Source organism: Schistocerca cancellata, chromosome 12 (genome assembly GCF_023864275.1).
Source record: "Schistocerca cancellata isolate TAMUIC-IGC-003103 chromosome 12, iqSchCanc2.1, whole genome shotgun sequence".
In the NCBI taxonomy this organism is placed as follows: domain Eukaryota; kingdom Metazoa; phylum Arthropoda; class Insecta; order Orthoptera; family Acrididae; genus Schistocerca; species Schistocerca cancellata.
The window spans coordinates 10384773-10392054 of NC_064637.1; positions in this window are offsets into that span (position 1 = coordinate 10384773).

The following is a 7282-nucleotide window of genomic DNA, read 5'->3' on the forward strand; positions in this document are numbered from 1 at the left end:
TTGGTCCGCCTCTACCAATCCATCGGTCACCGAATCTGTTGTTGAGAAGCGTACGAACACTTCGACTGAAATGTCCAGGAGCTCCATCGTGCATGAACCACATGTTGTGTCGCACTTGTAAAGGCACATGTTCAAGCAGCACAGGTAGAGTATCCCGTATGAAATCGTGATAACATGCTCCATTGAGCGTAGGTGGAAGAACACGGGGCCCAATCAAGACATCACCAACAATGCCTGCTCAAACGTTCACAGAAAATCTGTGTCGATGACGTGATTGCACTACTGCGTGCGGATTATCGTCAGCCCACACATGTTGATTGTGAAAATTTACAATTTGATCACGTTGGAATGAAGCCTCATCCGTAAAGAGAACATTTGCACTGAAATGAGGATGGACACATTGTTGGATGAACCATTCGCAAAAGTGTACCCGTGGAGGCCAATCAGCTGCTGATAGTGCCTGCACGCGCTGTACACGGTACGGAAACAACTGGTTCTCCCGTAGCACTCTCCATACAGTGACGTGGTCAACGTTACCTTGTACAGCAGCAACTTCTCTGACGCTGACATTAGGGCTATCGTCAACTGCACGAAGAATTGCCTCGTCCATTGCAGGTGTCCTCGTCGTTCTAGGTCTTTCCCAGTCGCGAGTCATAGGCTGGAATGTTCCGTGCTCCCTAAGACGCCGATCACTTGCTTCCAACGTCTTCCTGTCGGGACACCTTCGTTCTGGAAATCTGTCTCGATACAAACATACCGCGCCACGGCTATTGCCCAGTGCATCAAATGAGCATCTGCCAACTCCGCATTTGTAAACATTGCACTGACTGCAAAACCACGTTCGTGATGAACACTAACCTGTTGATGCTACGTACTGATGTGCTCGATGCTACCACTGTAGAGCAATGAGTCGCATGTAAACACAAGCACCGAAGCCAACATTACCTTCCTTCAATTGGGCCAACTGGCGGTGAATCGAGGAACTACAGTACATACTGACGAAACTAAAATGAGCTCTGACATGGAAATTAAGCGTTTCCGGACACATGTCCACATAACATCTTTTCTTTATTTGTGTGTGAGGAATGTTTCCTGAAAGTTTGGCCGTACCTTTTTGTAACACCCTGTATATAACACAATAAGTAAATTCTCCCATTTCTGTGTGAAAAATTATATCCTCTATATGTCCAACCAAGGCTCCATGGCAGCGAGCAGTGCTTTCGTTGAAGCCCTCGATGACGCATTCACGAACATCTGGTGGGATGTCGTTAATAACACTTTCAATTTCATCCTTTAACTGGTGTATTGTTTGTGGTTCGTTCACGTACACTTTTGTTTTCACAAATCCCCACAAAAAAAAGTCACAAGGTGTAAGATCGCATGATCTGGCAGGCTATTCCCGGTTGCCACGCAGAGAGATGACAGACGGAAAAACCAGTCAGACAGGCTGTTTCGGAAACGGTCGTCATTCCCAGTGTCGGCAGCTCCCTCGTCATTTTCCAAAAATTACGGGCCGATCACCTGCCCAGAACCCACGCCACACAGCCGTGCGTTGTGGACGCATCTCATCTTCCACAGTCACTCGCGGATTTTCGACGCCTCAAATTGTGCAGTTCTGCTTACTGGTGTACCCACTGAGGTGGAAAGTGCGCCTCATCTGAGAAAATTATTCTTTTCGTCTCGCTCTCCGCTTGTCGAGCAAAGACCCTTTGAGCAAATCGATATCTCTTTCCGTGATCTGCAGGCTTCAACTATTGGGTAAGTCGAATCTCGTAGGCATTCATTGTCAGATCTTCTGAAAGGATCTCGTGCAGTGAAGTTGGTGATAAATTCAGTTGTTGAGCTCGTCGGCGAACCGATTGCCAGGGTCTTATGGTCACATCGTCACGCAGGACAGCAGTGTTTTCTTGTGGTCGGACAGAACGTGGTCGTCCTGTTGTCTCGACGTCTGAAACAGAGCCCGTGGTCTCAGACTTCCGGATCAGCTTCCGATCTAATGACTTCGTTAGAGGAGCATTATGCCCGAGTGTCAGACGCAGTTCACGAACGGTTGCCCAGGGACTTTCACTGTTCCTGTAGTAACTTTTTATCACTTGGACACGTTGCTCAGTTGTCATCTGGTCCGCGACGAAAATTGAAACGTCCCCTTAGAAAATTATGTAAGACTGCGCTTAAACTGACACACAATATTTTTAGCGCAACGCAATCTGACTTTCAAAAATCCCTACAAAAGAATGGCCCTTACTAACATTAACCTATACCTTTCACAAATCACTTACCTCACCAAAAATCTTCGTTCCTTCAACTACTGCAATACAGCGAGCGCCACTACTGCCAGCTGAATAAAAGATTCAAACTACGGAAGGCACTACCTACTGATAGGCATAGTTAGCAAATGAAAGATTTTAATAGAAAACAAACAATGTATTTACCTTAATAGTGTTGAAAAACCATAATATACATAGCAGTTCATAATATCCAGTACTACAAATCTCAAAACTCCGCCATCTCTCTCCCCACATCCACCACTGCTGGCGGCTCACCTCCAACTCCGCAACGCTACGCGCTGTTCACATCCAGCTGCGCAACACTACAATGTCAGACAACAATGCAAACTAGCCACAGACTGCACACAGCACAGCCAGTGATTTTCATGCTGTTATCCAGTCCCTTGCTGAATTATTAACACACGTGCAAACACTAACAGTCCCTACTTCTCACATATTGTCCATATACTATGACCAACAGAAACGTGTGCAGTGAAATGGAACTTACAAGTTAATAATTTGATGAACTGGTGTCAATTACAATTTTATAACATAAGAATACAATTACAAAGGTACAAAATACATCATTAAAGAACATAACAATACAGATAACATTTGTAGCACAAGCTTTACAAAAGAATCGAAATAACATATACATCAGTGTTACAGGAATTATGACAAGAGTACATACATAAAAGATCAGAATAACTTTTGAAACATCAACTTTACACATGAACATTAAAACAAAACAGAATAAATAATGTCTAAACATCTTTACAAAGTAAATAACATATTATTAATGGAAATTATATTTGAGGATAACAGTATTCCTCATCATAGTTCATGTAGCTGAGTATTAGAAAAATTCTACAACATAAGTCTTATCAGATAAACATATAAAGACAGGAAGAACATAACTGTAGTCCTTGTATATGAAACGTCCACTTAGAACAATTTATACAAGACTGTGCTTAAACTGACACACAATATTTTTAGCGCAACGCAATCTGACTATGAAAAATCTCTACAAAAGAATGGCCCTGACTAACATAAACCTGTACCTTTCACAAATCACTTACCTCACCAAAAATCTTCGTTACTCGAACTACTGCAATACAGCGAGCGCCACTACTGCCAGCTTAATAGTCATAATATATATAGCAGTTCATAATATCCAGTATAACAAATTTCAAAACTCCGCCATCTCTCTCCCCACATCCACCACTGCTGCCGGCTCACCTCCAACTGCGCAACGCTATGCGCTGTTCACATCCAGCTGCCCAACACTACAATGGCAGACAACAATGGAAACTAGCCACAGACTGCACACAGCACAGCCAGTGATTTTCATACAGAGCGCTATGTAACGTTGCCAATAAGAAAACATAAACAGCCTACTTACATAAAGAAAACATAAACAGCCTACTTACATGAAGAAAACATAAACAGCCTACTTACAAAATAAGTGTCACACAAGAGTGCTCACCACACAAGAGCTATCAGGCTACTAATGGGAAGGATCGCAGTTAACGAACACGAAAAACCACGGCTGCCAACCGTCATATGACAAAATGGTGAAAAATTCAAATTCGTCCTTACTTCCCGGACACCTGTTTCAATCGCACAGCATCGGTTCGTCTGATGATCCCCCATCTGCTGATGTTGCTTTTTGTTCTTGCAAATCCAGAACGTAATCCGTTAAAAAGATCTGCTTATGTTGCGCCCTTCTGTGAATTGTAGGGGTAGCGCTTCCGCTGGTAATACTAATATCGTGGACGGTCATATTTTTATTCCGACATAGCTTCTCCAGTATTCGTGAGGTTTTCTGTTGCGTGTGGGAAACTACTACTACTACTCAGTCTAAATCGGCGGCGGGCTGGCTGGTAGTATTGGAACAACATCATTTCTGCCCCAAGTACTGTTATCCAAGATGGTGGCGATGACGTCATCCAAGATGGTGGCGATGACGTCATCCAAGATGGCGTTGATGACGTCATCAAAGATGGCGACGATGGCGTCATCCGAGATGACGAATTTCGGCGGGAAGTTTGAATTTTGGCGGGAAAGTGCTACGCCCCCATCGCCCAGAAAAATAGCGGGAAGTTCACATTTCAACAGGTTAACGCATCACACGAAGAAAATGGTTCAAATGGCTCTGAGCACATGGGACTTAACATCTGAGGCCATCAGCCCCCTAGAACCACCCAAACCCAACCAACCCAAGGACATCACACACATCTATGCCCGAGGGAGGACTTGAACCTGCGACCAAAGCAGTCACGTGCTTCCAAACCGAAGTGCCCACAATCGCTCGGTAACACCAGCCGGCACACCCAGAAAAAATGGCGGGAAAAAGGGACTTGACTTTATTATGTAATCAGTTTCAAGCATGTGTGTTTGCCATGAGCTCTAGAGCCCAACTGGCTTAGTTGATATCGTCGCCACCAGAAAGCGCCACCATGACCTCATCCAAGATGGCGACTGTGACGTCAATCAAGATAGCTGCACCCAGTGTTTCCACCATGTGGTGTAAGATTGTACACTTCACTAACCTAACCTGCCCCCCCCCCCAGGAAATGGTGGGTGGTTCTAATTCCAAAATGATAATGCCGTACACCTACGATAATGGCAGGAAAAACAGGCTTGTCTTTATTAGTTAACGAATTTCAGGCAGGTGTGTTCGCCATTGACTCTGGCCTCCAACTGGCTTAGTTCATATCGGTGCCACTATTGTGTGGGTTTAACCGTGAAAGCAATTTAGCGATCTGTGTAATCTAACAGCTGAAAGCACCAGAAGGAATAGTGGATGGTGCTTCTATACCGGCGGCATAAGAAATTCGGCGTGTAAATTCGATAAGAGCAAATCAGAATGCTCCATCGTGTGTACTGGGATACAGGGGTCTGTACATAGTGGAGGAACATTTGCGTATGTTGAAATCTGGAGGAGAAAGACGTTAGGAGCGCTGGGATGAGTGCATTCTATGTTATTTACATAAGGAGGTTCTGTTCGAGTAGGAATTTCCGTGCATACAAGCTGGGACATGTAGAAAGCTAGCGTTAACTATTTCTGGAAGAATATAGAATTCCCGAGAGGTCGAGTTGGCTATTATTTTTTTTTTAGAAATCCATGTGACGTAAGAATAACATTGTTACATGACAAGCCGCCACGCAGACGTTTCGCCAGAAGACGGCGTGAGCCATGCTGGGATGGGAATGCACAGCTGAACACGTCACGTGTGTTCCGTTAGATGGAAGCAGGCTGCGCTGTTCTGCCCTCCGTGGTAAACACACTGCTGGCCCGAGGTGTCTCGAGTAGGGGGCTGCGCCTTGGAGTTCTGTGATGTGGGTATAAGGGAACCTGTGTATAGACGCAACTTTCGCCTGCGTTCGGGGGCAGCTTGCGGCTGTGCTCCCGCCCGATGAGGTCAGCACGTGTGTCTAGGGGAACACGTATCTGGATAGGAATTTCTCAGAACTGTGGCCGCCCGATGCCTGTGGGACCCGGGCAGGGGCCCGTGTGTGGTGTGACAGCTGACGGCCGCGGTTGCCTGTGCACGGGGTTTGCCGGAGGGTGCTTGCGGGCGTTGACTGAATTATTTTGCGAGCAGGTGTGTAGGATGTGCTACGAGTTATTTGGACAGTTTACGAGTACTGGGCGTGTTTAGACATCACTGTGCTGTATTATTTAGGAGGACTCTGAATATCTGTAATTAAATTATTTGCGACAATTAGGAGTTGTTTGCGTGTCTGCAGACCGTGTATTGTGAGTGCAAGCACGAGATGGAAAGTATTTTGCTTCAGTGTGATAAATATATTCGATCTCTAAATAAAATGTTCGAAAGTAAATAGAGTGGATTCCTTCCTTACCCTCCCCAGCTGCCTAGCGCAGCATGAGTAATTTTAGCATAATTCTCGCCCCTACAGACCACCATCCGGGATTAGGTCATAGGAGGGTTGACAGTATGATCTGATGGCAGTAATGTGTAAGTCAGTTGGCCCGTAAATCTCATGGTGGAAACACCACCTGCAAAATAACGACTTGGGTTCAAATCTGTTTTCGCCACCATTTCGCCCCACCATCTCGGATGACGTCAAGCGCTGTGCACGTTAGTACAGGTTAGTGCACGTTAGCCAACCAACATGGGTCGGTAAGGGGGCGTGGTGCCGGGTTGACGATCGTGCTGGAGACTTTACCTAGTAGATTCCATTTCCAGGTGGGTGTGGCATTGGTGAAAATTGACTCCAAGTCCTAGGTTCTGTGAAGTCGAATCACGTGAGTAAGGCAGTAGCCAATAGTAGTGCAGTATTCTAGGGGTGGAGGGTGCTAGGTCATGAATGAACACCGTGCTGATAGTGGGGAAATGTGGAACTTATCATTTGATCATTGATTATTGAAACTGTAAATTGACTTATTGAATGTGATTAAAATTGAAATGGAATTAAGTACTTAGGTAATTGATAGGTTAGATGAGTGATGTTTGTGTTACTTGCGTTCAGTTAAATTCGTTAACTTATTTACAGAAGGCTATGCCCGGCACGAGTATGTAGGGCTTGAGGCTGTGATGTAAGCAGTGGTTCGCTCACTGGCCGCTGACGCGGCACGTGTCCGGTTATAACGCGCGTGAGAGAGAAAGAGCAGACGGTCTTGTGTCACCACCCGACTTCACGGTAGCGCCCTCTCGTGCCCATGATATGAACTAAGTCAGTTGGGCTCTGGAGCTCGTGGTGAACACTTTGCGTACGGCCATCTCGAATAACGCTACTTTCATCACCTGACGTCCCAGTGGTGTCTTTTGGTGGCGACGATGTGTACTAAGCCATTTGAAGTCCATACCCAGTGGAGAACACACCTTCTTGAAATTGGTTAAATAATAAAAAGAAGTACTTTTTTCCCACCATTCCCTTTGCTTAGTAGAGATATGAGTGGTGTGATGCATTATCCTGCTGGGCTTTTGAACTGTTTCTGGGGGAGGGAGCCGTGGCACTTTCCCACCAAAATCCGCCATCTTGATTTA